The sequence below is a fragment of the Talpa occidentalis genome, unplaced genomic scaffold (genome assembly GCF_014898055.3).
Source record: "Talpa occidentalis isolate TD23 unplaced genomic scaffold, MPIMG_talOcc4v2.1 talOcc4.9, whole genome shotgun sequence".
In the NCBI taxonomy this organism is placed as follows: Eukaryota; Metazoa; Chordata; class Mammalia; order Eulipotyphla; family Talpidae; genus Talpa; species Talpa occidentalis.
In genome coordinates this window covers 16176534-16190356 of record NW_023605305.1, presented here as the reverse complement: position 1 = coordinate 16190356, position 13823 = coordinate 16176534, and positions in this window count along the sequence as shown.

Here is a 13823-nt window from a genome sequence, read left to right as displayed (position 1 = left end):
GACCAAGACTGGGATTCTACCTCAGCTTCCCTACCTAGTTCTAGAGTTGCATGTGAGCATACCTTCATATTTTGCATATTACCTTCTTCTAAGATGCACCAGTCAAACATTTGTCAAGCCCAGTCAGAGTTCCCCACTCTTTCTTCTTTCTTTTTCTTTTTTTTCTAAGATTCATTTATACAAGAGCTGGGGTACAGGCCAGATGCGTGGGAGGGTGAGAGGATTCACCAGAGACAGAGTGGGAACAGAACAGGCAGACTGATGAAATACACTGCTGAGGGGAGCAGCGGGCGAGACAGGAGAGGTCCACTTGCCATGTGGATTGCTCCGAGGCTGGCGGGGATCGAACTGGCACTGCAGAGGCTGCGGACAGCTTCACAGTGCTGCACTCAACTTCCTGCACCACCAGGGAGGCCCTCCCCACTCTTTCTTGTAATCCAAATCTGGGTCTGCCTGACTACCTGTTCAAGATGTGTCACTGTAGCTGCATCGGTGTCCCCTAGACCCACTTGCCAAACCTCCTCTCCAACTCCATCAGCCTGTTTTCCCCATGCCTGAATGGACTACGTCCGTCCTCATATGATGGGTCTTTATCAAAGGAACCTGAGGGAGGGGTGTGGTTTCTAGAGTTGAACACTAGGGGCTAGGATTCTGGAGCCATTATCATTTACTTGTTGTGTAACCTTGAGCTGGTCACCTCCCCTCTCTGAGTCTTAGCTTCTACACTTGTCAAAGAGGCTAATGATCTCTTACCTTGGCGTTGGGAGGATTTAATGAAATGACTTATCTATGGTCCCTAGCACATTGCAGAGAAATGGCCATCCACCACGCCCTTTCCACACACCACTGTAGAAGGAAAAGGAGTTCTGGGTCATTATTATTCCATGACATTTAAGTCATCCCTTGAACCAAAGGCTTGCCCAAGCCTAACCAGATCAAGACGTCATCACTGTTTTGGGAGCTGGGCTTGGGAACAGGAAACTGCTCTGGAGCTGAGGTCCCTGAAGACAGAGACTAGGCAGAGGCAGCAAGATGCAGTGATGGAGTGTGTGACACCAAAGGCAGACTGGGTTCAAATGTCAGCTTTAACTCTGTTGCACCCAGAAAAACGACAGTATTTCCATTAGCTTCGTTTTCCCCATTTGGTACATGATGGGGTAACATAGCATAGACCACCTAGAATTGTTTTGAGGGTTAAATTAAGAGATCATCTATGTCAAGTGTATAATATAGGACCTGCTGTGAAGTAAGCACTCTAAACACCTTTGACCTGTAGGTTGTTTCCAAGATTTTGCTACTTCAATTTTTTTTCTCCTTTATATAATTCAAATATTCCAGGAGAAGAATTTCTGCCTCATAAAATATTTTGACCAATTTACTTTTGAAAGGGTTGTGTCAATTGCCAGGACACCAGCAAATTGTGTAAATACTGGTTTTGACATATCTTTGCCAGTCCTTACCGTTATAGTTATTTTTAGTTTTTTTTTTTTTAAATATATAAGGTGCCTCCTATGTGACTTCGTTTTTGCCCCTTTAGCAGCAAAAGTGAACAGGTGCCAATAAGTAAAAGTTTATTAGAACTGAGGAAGAATAATTTCTTTGAAGAGGGAACTTAGAAAGAAAATACATATACACACTTTGTAAATATCTTGAAAAATTGCGGATGTTGTTCTTCCTGTCAACTGATGTTACTTCTCTTTTCTGAGTTATTAATTTCTATATACCTTGTTCAGTTCTCTTGGCTTTGATGCTTAGATTTGGAATGTGGAAGTGCTGCTAAGTGATGATGGTTGAACGAACAGCTTGAGATAAACTGGTGAAACTTTGAACATACATTTTATCATGACAACTTTGCAACACAGAGGAGTAACATAGATATCTCTAGAAATTTATTGAAGATAATAAGGCTCAACTTCCCCATCTGTAAAATGGGATAGGGGAGTTGCAATGAGGTCCTACATTTAAAAGGGCACTGCTTTATAGGCCTGCAAAGACTTGGAATGTCTTGGTTGGCAAATCATGTCTTGGGAGGAGCATAAGATAAGCCAAAAAGCTCAAGCAATATAATGATCCTCAATGCCCTGCTTGTCTGTCGCAGGACCAATCAGATAATAGGATGTTACGAGTCTAAGAGAATTGGAGACTACGTAGACAGAAGCCACAGATTCACTGTCTCCCGACCCCAATTACATCCTTAGATCTACTGGGTCATGCTGAGTTTCCCACTCTCCAGAATCTGGGCGTTCAAGCCAATTTTATTTAAGTTCCCAAGAGTTACTATTTTCTCCATCTCAGCAAACCCTGGCTTCGTTTCCTTCATTGAATTTACTTTTGCATTATTTTCCATTCTTCTTTGGCATTTCAACTTGTTACTGTTACTGTCTCCCTTACTAAAATATAAACTCCAAGAAGGCAGGAATACACCTGTCATTCATTTTCATATCTCCTGGAAGAATCTAGGGCTTCAAGAAATAGTAACGGAGTGAAAGGTGACCCTAGTGGGTTGGAGATGTAGGGGACAGTCAGGCTGCCAACCATGGGTTACACATAATCATTTTTTTTCTAAACTTGTCCTGTAGCATATGTACTGGGTACAGATGGGATTTGAAATAGACAGGCTGACTCTAGCATCCATGTGCTTAACCATGAGGTTTCACAGCTGTGCAAAGAAAGGCTGATGTGAGAAAAAGTTTGCAATAGGTTGGTGAGTGAAAGCCTCAGGCTTCAATATGCAGCCCTCATCCCACAGGGTTACTGAGAGGATGAAATGAGTTAATAGTTGAAAAGTACATGGACAGAGTCTAATACTGGGAAAGTTCTTCATAAGTGTTGCCGAAGTCTTCAGTAAACCATTGCTCAGTTCTAGGATTTCTCAGGGAGAAGTTAGTCACCAGAGTGGTGTCCTGCCATTGAAGAGCTGCCTGGCTGGGCTAAATATGTATGCCACCCCTCTTCTCCTCCCTCCCTTCCCAACTTGGGGGAACAAAAGTACAGTTAGCAGTTCTCCCCAAAGATAGCTCTTCATCATATCCTCTCCCCTTTCTACATTCTTCTTCTTCTTTTTTTTTTTTAAAGATTTACTTATTTATATATACAGGAACTGGGGTTCAGGCCAGAGTTGTGGGATTCACCAGAGACAGAGTGGGAAACAGAACAGGCAGAATGACTGAAATACACTGCTGAGGGGAGCAGCGTGTGAGTCAGGAGAGGTCTGGTGTGCCCTATGGGTTAGTTCCCTGGCTGGGGATCAAACTCATGCTGCAGTGGCTGCAGCTAACCTCATAGGTTTCATCTTAATCCCTTGCACCACCAGGGAGGCCCCTCCCTTTTCTACATTCTGACCACCTACTAATATCTGTTCTGACCAAATGGTCCAAAAGTAATAAAAGTGATTCTATATTTTCCTGTGATTTCTGCATAGAAAGTGGCCTTACAGTCACTTTGGGATATGACATCTCTGTAGAAACAGAGGCAGTGATAGGCCCCATTTCAACATCTGCAGTTATTGCCTGAGCTGTGTGTCTCCTCTGGTTTCTCATAAAGCATTCTTCCCTTTTGCTAGTAGTTTCTCCTACTTGGAAATAAGTGGTTGCAGACTGCGGCACAGGTCCTAATGACCTGACCTGCTCCTGAAGTGAGCAGGAGTAAGAGGATTCAGAACAGAGAGTTGGAGTCAAAATCCTCCATGAGGGCAAAGACTGACACAGACAACAGAAGAGAGAGAACTTAAGCTCCAGAGGATTGCAATTTAAGAGGACAGTCTCTCAAAGTGAGGTGGTTTCCTGGGCTCCAGCCCTTTCCTGCTTTCCACAATTTTGCCTTTCGGACTTTGCAACTTATGAGGTGTAGTTGACTAAAGGCACAAGATCAGAGGGGAAGCCATCAGTATCTTCAGGCCTCTGACCTCTGGTCTCTGGCTTTTGTTGTATTATTTTTGGAGTGAAGTTATAGAGTCAGAAGATTTGAATTTGGTATCAGTTACCAATGGCTCTGCCAAGGTGGTGCCAGTTAGCCCTGCTGTCAGAGGAATCGCCATAAAAAGTGCAGAGGGTCCTGGAGAGTATTAAACTGACTTAATGTACGTAAAGCCAGGGATTCTAAACTAATCCCAATGAATGAGATGGATAGTCTTATACAACAAATCCACAAACCACCCCCAAAAGCCATTTGTGCTCCCAGTTGAGAAACACTGCCTAAGAGCCTGGAACCTGCAAGCCCAGGTTGAACCACAGATCCACCACTTGCTTGTTTACTGACACTGAAACTTTCTGTGCCTCAGTTTTCTCATCTGTAAAATAGGAGCAATGAGGCGATCTGTAACCCAAGATAGTGATAGCCCTATATCCCAGGGGTGCCCCGAGGCTTAGGTGAGTCAATATATGCAAAGCTTTTAGGACAAGGCCTGGCACAAAAGAAGCATTTCAGCACTATTATCTGTAGCCCTTATCCGGTGTTGTAGGTTTAACCTGGAGGTGGGATAACAAACATCATAAGCACTTTTTTCCCCCATCTTAAAATAAATCTGAATGCTTCCTTTGAAAGTTCTCTGGAAGAACTGTCCCTCGGGATTTTTAATTTCTTTATTTGTTATTCACCAGAAGAAATGCTTCCCTTCACCTAAGGAGAATGAAACTGGTTGTATCCTAGAGGGTGCTTCAATGACAAATAATAGAATCCTCACACACTAGTCTAAGCAAAGAAAGACATTTTTGGGGGAATAAGCAGGGGGAATTTGGATGAACTCAAGGGCAGGAAGTACCCAGCTCTCAAGAGGAACTAGAACCAGGAACCAGAAACTTCAAAATGGTCAAGGCTCCTATTCTTTCTCACCTCCTCCCCCGCCACCACCCACCTTCTGGTCATCGCTATGTCTTCTGCTACACTATTGCAACATGTTCCATTTCTCCCCACTGGCCTCTACCCATTCTTCCTACAGCAGGTACAGTGATCTTTTAAAAGTACAGATTTGTGGGGGCTTCCCTGTGGTGGCTCAAGGGGTTAAGACACAACTTATGAAGCTGTCTGTAGCCACTGCAACACAAGTTCCATCCCCGACTAGGGAGCTACCCACACGGTGCAGCAGACCTCTCCTGTCTCACCCGCTGCTCCCCTCAGCAGTATATTTCAGTAGATCTGCCTGTTCTATTCATTACTCTGTCTCTGGTGAATACTCTCACCCTCCCCCCACAACTCTGGCTCGTGCCCCCAGTTCTTGTATGCATAAATAAATAAATCTTTTTTTTAAAAATCAAAGTATAGATTTGTGTTGTTTTCCTACACAAAACCAGTGGTTCCCATTATACCAGAGGGCAGGAATTTGTCCCTCATTTGCTGCTGTTTCTCTGGGCATGGCACATAGTAGGTGCTCAATAAATTAGTTGAGTAACTGAATGGAACCACACCAAGATTCTAGCTAAGGGATAGAGCCAATGAACTATCTTATCATTCATGTTCCCTGGCCCTCTCTGGCTTTCTGGCACCTCAATTTGTGTGGTAGAAAGTAGCTGCCCCAATCTGGAGCTGTGTCATCTCCCTGTTCCAGCATCACCTATTAAAACAGCTCAGAGGGCCTCCCCGGTGGCGCAGCGGTTGAGCGCTGGGTTGCGAAGCTGCCCGCAGCCTCTGCAGCGCCAGTTCGATCCCCGGCTGCTCCCCGGCCACCGGAGGAGGGTCCCACATGGCGCGCAGACCTCTCCTGCCGCCTGCTGCTCCCCTCAGCAGTGTACTTCGGTCCTTCTGCCTGCTCTGCTCCCCGCTCTGGCTCTGGTGAATTCTCTCACCCTCCCGCGCTTCTGACTATACCCAGTGCTTGTATAAATAAATAAATAAATAAATAAGAAAAAGAAATTAAAAAAAAAAAAATAAAACAGCTCAGAGTCCTAATTCCAAAATCTCAGAGGAGTTAATGTGTCCAACTTGGGTGAGGGATCCACTCCTGTCTGTTCTATTGTGGCTGGGTCCTGTGAAAGCCCACTCCTATGGGAAATGCATTTTCAGGGAAGAAAAGCAGGGGTGACAACCACCCCCATCCCAAACCTGTGTACTACCTTGAGGGTTTAGGTGTAGGAAAGCCTCAGCACTGAGGGAATCCAAAAGTAGATTTGGGTGGGCAGTTATACAGTTATACCTCATCAAGGAGATCGCAAGTAGAATCCAGGATATGAAATAGATGGAGTTCTAAGAACCTTGTAGGTATCAACCCAATCTTCCCAACAATGCTATGAAGTAGGTAATGTTATCCCCATTTGACAGATGAGGAAGTGGAGGCACAGAGATTGTCAGTGATAGAGCCAGAATTCTAATCAAGCATTCCAACCCCGGATTGTACCTGTGCTCTAAACACCTAAACAGGATAAAGAGGCCACCCCCAACTTATAATGAGGAAAATGAGGTTCAGAGCGATAAAGTAAAGTAAAACACACTGATTTCAAAGTAGCAAAGCCTTGGGCCTCCCTGGTGGGCCAGCGGTTGAGCGCTGGGTTGTGAAGTTGCCCGCAGGCTGCTCCCCGGCCACCGGAGGAGGGTCCCACATGGCACACAGACCTCTCCTGCCGCCCGCTGCTCCCCTCAGCAGTGTGCTTCGGTCCTTCTGCCTGCTCTGCTCCCCACTCTGGCTCTGGTGAATTCTCTCACCCTCCCGCGCTTCTGACTGTACCCAGTGGTTGCATAAATAAATAAATAAAATCTTTTTTAAAAAAAAAAGTAGCAAAGCCTTGACTGGAATAGCTCTAAAGTCCTTAGATCAAACTTTCCCCATGACCTTGCCCACTACAATTTAAAAAAAATTATAATTACCAAAAAAAGGTATATTGAGATAATTCATAGACCATATAATGTATAATTTACCTATTGAAAGTGTACAATTTAATAATTTCTAGTATAGTCATAGAAGTGTACAACCGTGACCACAGTCAATTTGCCCAATACAATTTTACAGGTAAGATAACTCTACCCCCAAAGGGGAAGTGATTAACCACTTAAGTAAGACATAATGCATATATTAACCACTTAAGTAAGACATAATGCAGTAAGACATAGAATGCAGGCCACATTCCTAACCACTCTGATAATGCTTCTGGAAACCCCCATGTGAATAATTGTGGGTGTCAGAAAAGGGACCTCTTGTGGTGTGATGGCCTGGGACACAGCTGAGACAAGAGCTGGCAGGACAAGTCACGTCTCCCTCACCCTCAGGGAGACGTGACTGTGCAAAGCTGAAACTCTGACATTCATGACTTCTGCTGCCTTCCCACACAGATTCTTTTCTTCTCTCCTTTATGCCTTTGACAAACATCTACAATCTTTTAACCTCAATTATCTCCTCCTCCTCAAAGGCTTCCCTGATTTGCACTCCTAGGCTGGGCCAAGTGCTCTGCCCTGGTGCCTTCTGGGCCTTTATCACAGCAGTACAGCTCTCTCTGTCTTGGCTCTTCCGTCTTGGCTCAGAGCCCCCAGTGCTAAGTGTATGGTTCTTGGAACAAAAAAGCATGGATTTAAATCTAGGTGCTGCCATGTTCTACTTTTGTGATCTTGGGAAAACATAGAGTAAGCCCTCAAAAATTCTAGTTCCTTTCACTCTTTTTTTCTCATTTCTTGGAAAGTGCCTATGAAGTCTTTGTATAGGAATCGTGGTGTTCTCATGTCCTACAGGCTTCTGAGATGTAACAGACACATTTTTGTTCTTCATTCTCTCTTCCTATGGGAAATCATTCCTTCTTGCGGTTTGAGTGGTCTTGACCCCAAGCCCCAGGCATGGGCAGAAGACTCAAGACTGATCAGTCCTAGTTCTACATCCTTTGCTACCAATGTTTGGTCCAGAAGTTGGCATGTGAGTTCATTAGAATCACTTCATGAACTTTGTTACATGGGCATTAGAAGAGAGATGATCCTCCCATTTTTTTCCCCCTGCAACCCTTATCTCTCACAAACCCCTGCCCCCATCATCATGACAAACCTCACATTAAAGGCTGGGCGTGCCAGCAGCTACCTTGCTGTCTGACAGTGAAGCCAAGCAGAGTCAAATAAACCTGAAAGACAGAGAGTTCCGATGCCTCCTGGATTCACACATGCCTAAAGTCCCCTTGGGCTCTTGATTTCCTTAAGATTGGACATCTGACTTTTTTTTAAAAAAAATTTATTTATGCATACAAGAGCTGGGGTGTAGGCCAGAGATGCAGGGGCGGGGGAGAGGTGAGCGGATTCACCAGAGATAGAGTGGGGAGCAGAACAGGTGGATCAACTGAAATACACTGCTGAGGGGAGCAGTGGGCAAGACAGGAGAGGTCTGCTGCGCCATGTGGGTCTCCTCCCTGACCAGGGATTGAACTCGTGTTGCAGTGGCTGGCGATAGCTTTGTAGTGCTGCAACTTAACCCTTTATGCCACCAGGGAGGCCCAGATTTCTGACATTTTTAAGCAAAAGAAGTCTGACCAACACATGGTTCACTTTAACATTCAACCATGGAGGCTGGATCTACGGTGTCCTAAAAGAGAAGCCAACCAGCTGCATACAGCAGAGCATCAGAACAAAGCAGCAGGCAAAGAACGTGGGCTCCTGGCACTTTCAAGTAGCTGCTGAATTAACCAAACCTGGGGCCCATTTATTTTAGGATTCTTGTTGCATGAAATTATCAAATGACCTTATCAGTTAAGTGAGTTTAAGTTGGCTTTTAAATTACATGTAGCCCAAACCAATCTTACCTTGGTTTTCAGCTCTTCTCCCCCTAACTCCTATGATATGACAAGAGAGAGAGGAGGTGAGATGACGTGTCCCTGGCTCAACCAAGGAACAATTTGTTTCTCACAATTGCTCTGACTCCTTTGATGCCCCTTGTGGACATATTCCTGACCCCATTATTCCGTCAAGTCTCCTTAACACTTAGCAGGTTCTAGTGAGGTTTTGGGGAGGTAGAGGGGAATATTCAGAAAGTATAGACACCAACTTAAAACTAACTGTCCTAAAGTTCCATGGGCCATGACTGCCAAAAGAAACCTCCTCTGGCTGTCTCTCTGCTTGGGAACCAGCTTGCTACCATCTCCTCTAGCTTCTCTCTAGCTCTGGTCTGTTTCCAGCAGTCTACCTCAAAGCTTCCCTTACTCTAGAATGCCAAATATTTTTTTTTCAGCACCAGACCCTAGGCTAAACTTCAGGCTAAAGTTGATCTGCTGAACAGTCATTGAAGTGTTCTTCAAAACAAAGAACAAGGGTTTTTCTCTTTGACAAAATAAAATCCTTAGCTAGAGTCCCATTCCCTCCAGTTTTGGGGAAGCTAAAATAATATAACAAATAATCCTGCTGTGTCTAAAGCAATCTTTCAGAGATCATGGGATTTCTCCCCTCCTAGCCACACAGAATCAAAAATTGCCCCTTTGTAAAAATATATTTTCTTATTAATAGTTTTGTGATATAATTCACATTCCATAACACTCACCTATTTTTGGAAATTGAAGTAGCATTGCATTATAACATTGTGAAAGTTTCAGGTGGTTATTATCACTGAAAACAAGTTGTTTATATATCACGTATACCACATTCACTACTAAATGTCCAATTCCATCCTTCACCATATAATTGTCCCCTTCATTGCAACTTACCCAATTTTCCTTTCCCTTCCTTCTGGTAATCACTAATTGGCCTCATAGCCCCAAAATTTATTTTTTAAATTTTTTTCATCATCACATCCAATTTTATTTTATTTTATTTTCTGTATTCTTTTCATATGTATTATACTGTAATAAAACAAGATGCACATACATATATATTCACACATATAAACTTGAATTCTGGATAAAAACTTTTAGATTTTTTCTAAATTTAAATTTAGAAAACTGACAAGACCCATTCAGGAACTTCCTTTTTTTTTTTAGTATTTGTTTTTAATATATATATTTTTACATCATTTTTCATTTTTGTACAATGTATGCATTTTTATCTTGGTTATAGTCCCAGGGCTGAAAGTTTATTTTTTAAACTGACCAATTTTAAGTGTAAAACTCAGTGGTTTTTAGCATATTCATTCACACGTTTGTACAACAATTGCTACTATCTGATTTCAGAACATTTTCATCACCCCAAAAGGAAACCCCGTACCCATTAACAGTCACTTCCTATTTCCCCCTCCACCATCCCCTGGCAACCACTAATTTTAGCAACTGCTTTTAATGGAGAACATTTGGTTCCTCACTCATAAGTATGATGGTAACTGGAGGTTTTGCAGATGTCCTTATCTGATTGAGGAAGTGCACTTCTACCCCTAGTTTGTTTTTATCATGAAAGGGTGTTAAGTTTTGTCAAATGTCTTTTTTCGCGTCTATGGAGATAATCAGGTAGTTTTGTCCTTCATCCCGTTAACGCAGTGTATTACACTGATACTGTGTAAATGTTATCACACTCCATGTTGATAAGTTAAATCATCATATTGGTTTATAAGCTCAGGTTGGCATCATTTTAAGAAAATTTGATAGACAATTCAGATTTGTGCTGCTATTGCTTGGTGACTTAGGTTTAGAAAGTTTTTTTTTTTTTTCCTCTAGAAATTTTTTCCTGAAGAAGAAAATTCATTTTCATCATATAATATAAAGTGTAAAAATGCCATGTTTGGGTTTTTAGTGTCACTCCCTCTAAAATTGAGAAAAGCTATAGCATGCAAAAAAAAAAAAAAAAAGCTATAGCATGCACAATGACATTTTCCTAGACAGACCTAACTGGTTAAAATGAGCCCAATGCTGCAGGGCTTAAGCATCACCAAGCAACTGTGCAATTGATCACTGGTCTCTAGGTCAGAAAAGTAGAATGGTATTGGAATAGAGATAGTGGTCCACAGGAATCTACCTTCTCCCCTAACCCTTTTTTTTTTTTTTTTTTTTGGTCTTTTTAAAAATTCTCTCTTCTGGAACTTTCTGCGGAGAGGAGCAAGTTGCTGCAGCAGATCTTGCTTCAGCTGAAGAGGGTTGTGCATTCAACTTGGTCAATTACTATCTTTTTTTTTTTTTTGTATCTGGCATTGCTTCTTTTGGGGAACTTCGCTCCCACCTGCACCCTATGTGATATTTGCAGCGTTGCCAGTCACTGGACTCTGCCTCTCTAACCACAGCGTTGAGTAAACTCAGACTTTTTCAGGACCTTGGAAACCTGAGCGGAGACACCCAGAGCTGGAAGATAGTCGAACTGTGTCTTTTTTTTTTTTTTTTTAAAGATTTATTTATTTATTTATATAAGAACCGGGATACAGGCCAGATGCGCAGAAGGGTAAGAGGATTCACCAGAGACAGCGCAGGAAATGAACAGGCAGACTGATGAAATACACTGCTGAGGGGAGCAGCGGGCGAGACAAGAGAGGTCTGTTGCACCATGTGGGACCCTCGCCAGCGGCCGGGGAATGAACCAGCGCGGCAGAGGCTGCGGACAGCTTCACAGCGCGGCACTCAACCGTCTCTACTACCAGGGGAGGCCCTGAACTGTGTCTTTTGACGTGCTTACCTCAGAGCAGTGGTTACTCATCTGACTAGTACCGTATGGGAACTGGTTAGAAATACAAATGCTCTACCCGGCACCTACTGAATCAGAAACTCTGAAGGTAGGCTCCAGCAATTTGGGTTTTTTTTATTAACCCCTGAGGGTGATTCTGCTCTCTAAAAACTAGGTATTTCGGCTAGTGGGATTTCCAGCATTTACCTGGCTCTTTTCTTTCCTTTCCTGGGCTTTGGTTGTTGATCTTGATCTCCCTAGTGTCCTAATAAATTCCTGGGCCTCCCCGGTGGCGCAGCGGTTGAGCGCTGGGCTGAGAAGCTGCCCGCAGCCTCTGCAGCACCGGCTCAATCCCCGGCAGCTGGCGAGGGTCCCACATGGTGCACAGACCTCTCCTGCCAGGCCTGCTGCTTTCCTCAGCAGTGTACTTCGTCAGTCTGCCTGTTCTGCTCCCTGCTCTGGCTCTGGTGAATTCTGTCATCCTCCTGCGCTTCTGACCGTACCCAGTGCTTGTATAAATAAATATTTTAAATAAATAAATAAATAAATAAATAAATTCCTTTCTTGTTTTATTTGAAAGAGTCGGTGTAGCTCATGCCATGGACAGGTTGCACTGGATCAGACTCTGGTCTTGGTAGACAGCTTCAGTCCAACCATATTAACTCCACTCTAGACCAAAACAGGGCACAGCAGGAATTCTGGTCAAGCACCATGAATGCCCTGCCAGTTAATAGTTCAGTTGCCTTCTCCAGTAATGCGAGCCCTTATATCTTCCAAGACCTCTTCATAAAAACATGTCCTATTCCAACATTCATTTGACTCCTGTATTTTTTTGTCTTAGCTCTCAATCCCCCTTGGTAAACTATTAATAGCAACTGTTGGCATAATGCAGTTTGTTTCCTATACTAGTTAGGGAATAAAATAATCTGCTTTCATAAAGGGACCCAAAAATTCAGGATACATTTAAAATACCTTATTTAATGGCTGTTGTTTTATCTCTTTAAGCATAGGAGTAGTCGAGTAAGTCCAGAGGTGAGTAGTAGCTCTGTTCCAGGTCTTCATTTAGAGATACATGTGGCAACTATCTGACTGTTCTGCCATCTTCCAGAACATCATGGAAGCACACTCTTTACCACTATCTCTACCTCTCAATCCATGTGAGAGGGGAAGAAGAGGAAGTGGATGGCTAACAATTTCCTTTTAATAAATGGTATAGAAAAAGTGATGCTCATATAAATTGTTTTTATTTTCTAGTGATGGGTACTCAAATGCTCACACCCTAGTAGCTGCAAGGGAGACTGGGAAATATGTTCCCGAGTTGGGAGGCCATGTGCCCTGCAACATCTTGGGGTGAAAGTTACTTTACTAAGAGAAGGAAATAATGGACAATGGAGGACAGCCAGCGATATCCCCACACTTTATAACCCTCAGCCTTATGTTCATGTGGGGAAATCTCAAATGTCTTCTGGAATGAACTGGTAATTAACTGAGGAGACAATCAGGGCATGAGAGTAGATGAATGAGGTGACTGTGACAAAGTGGGCAGCACCATGTCCTGTGTAAAGGGAGCCACAGTGTGTTCCTCCCCAATGGCCTGGCTCCGCTCTTCTTTGCTAGCAAACCTCTAACTTTGCTTGGGCGGTAATGTAAATTGGCCATAAATGATGATTTCTAAACTATTCATGGAATTTCTGTTTCTGATTTCCCGAAATGGAGCTTCCCCTTAGCTGTTCTTCCTACTTTGTGTGTGGGTGTGATGCCTGGAGTTGGGGCAGCCATCTTACGACCATGAAGTGGTAAATATGAGGGGAAGACCAAATGAACTGTGGTGATTTTTTTTTAATTTTTAAAAATTTATTTACTTTTATATATATTTTACATTGCTGTTCATTTTTTTTTTTTAAAGAATTATTTATTTATTTATTTATTTATATATACAAGCACTGGGTACAGTCAGAAGCGCAGGAGGGTGAGAGAATTCACCAGAGCCACAGCGGGGAGCAGAGCAGGCAGAAGGACCGAAGTACACTGCTGAGGGGAGCAGCGGGCGGCAGGAGAGGTCTGCGCGCCATGTGGGACCCTCCTCCGTTGGCCGGGGAGCAGCCGGGGATCGAACCGGCGCCACAGAGGCCGCAGGCAGCTTCGCAACCCAGAGCTCAACCACTGCGCCACCGGGGAGGCCCTGCTGTTCATTTTTGTACAATATTTGCTTTCTCCTCTCAAGTGTAGTCCCCTGAACTGTGGTGATTTTGAGCCAGTGATAACCAAGGCCAGAGGCTGCCTATAACCAGACATTTTTTTACATGAAATTCCCCAAAACAAAAAACTCCTGTTTGTGTAAGCAACTTATCACTTCT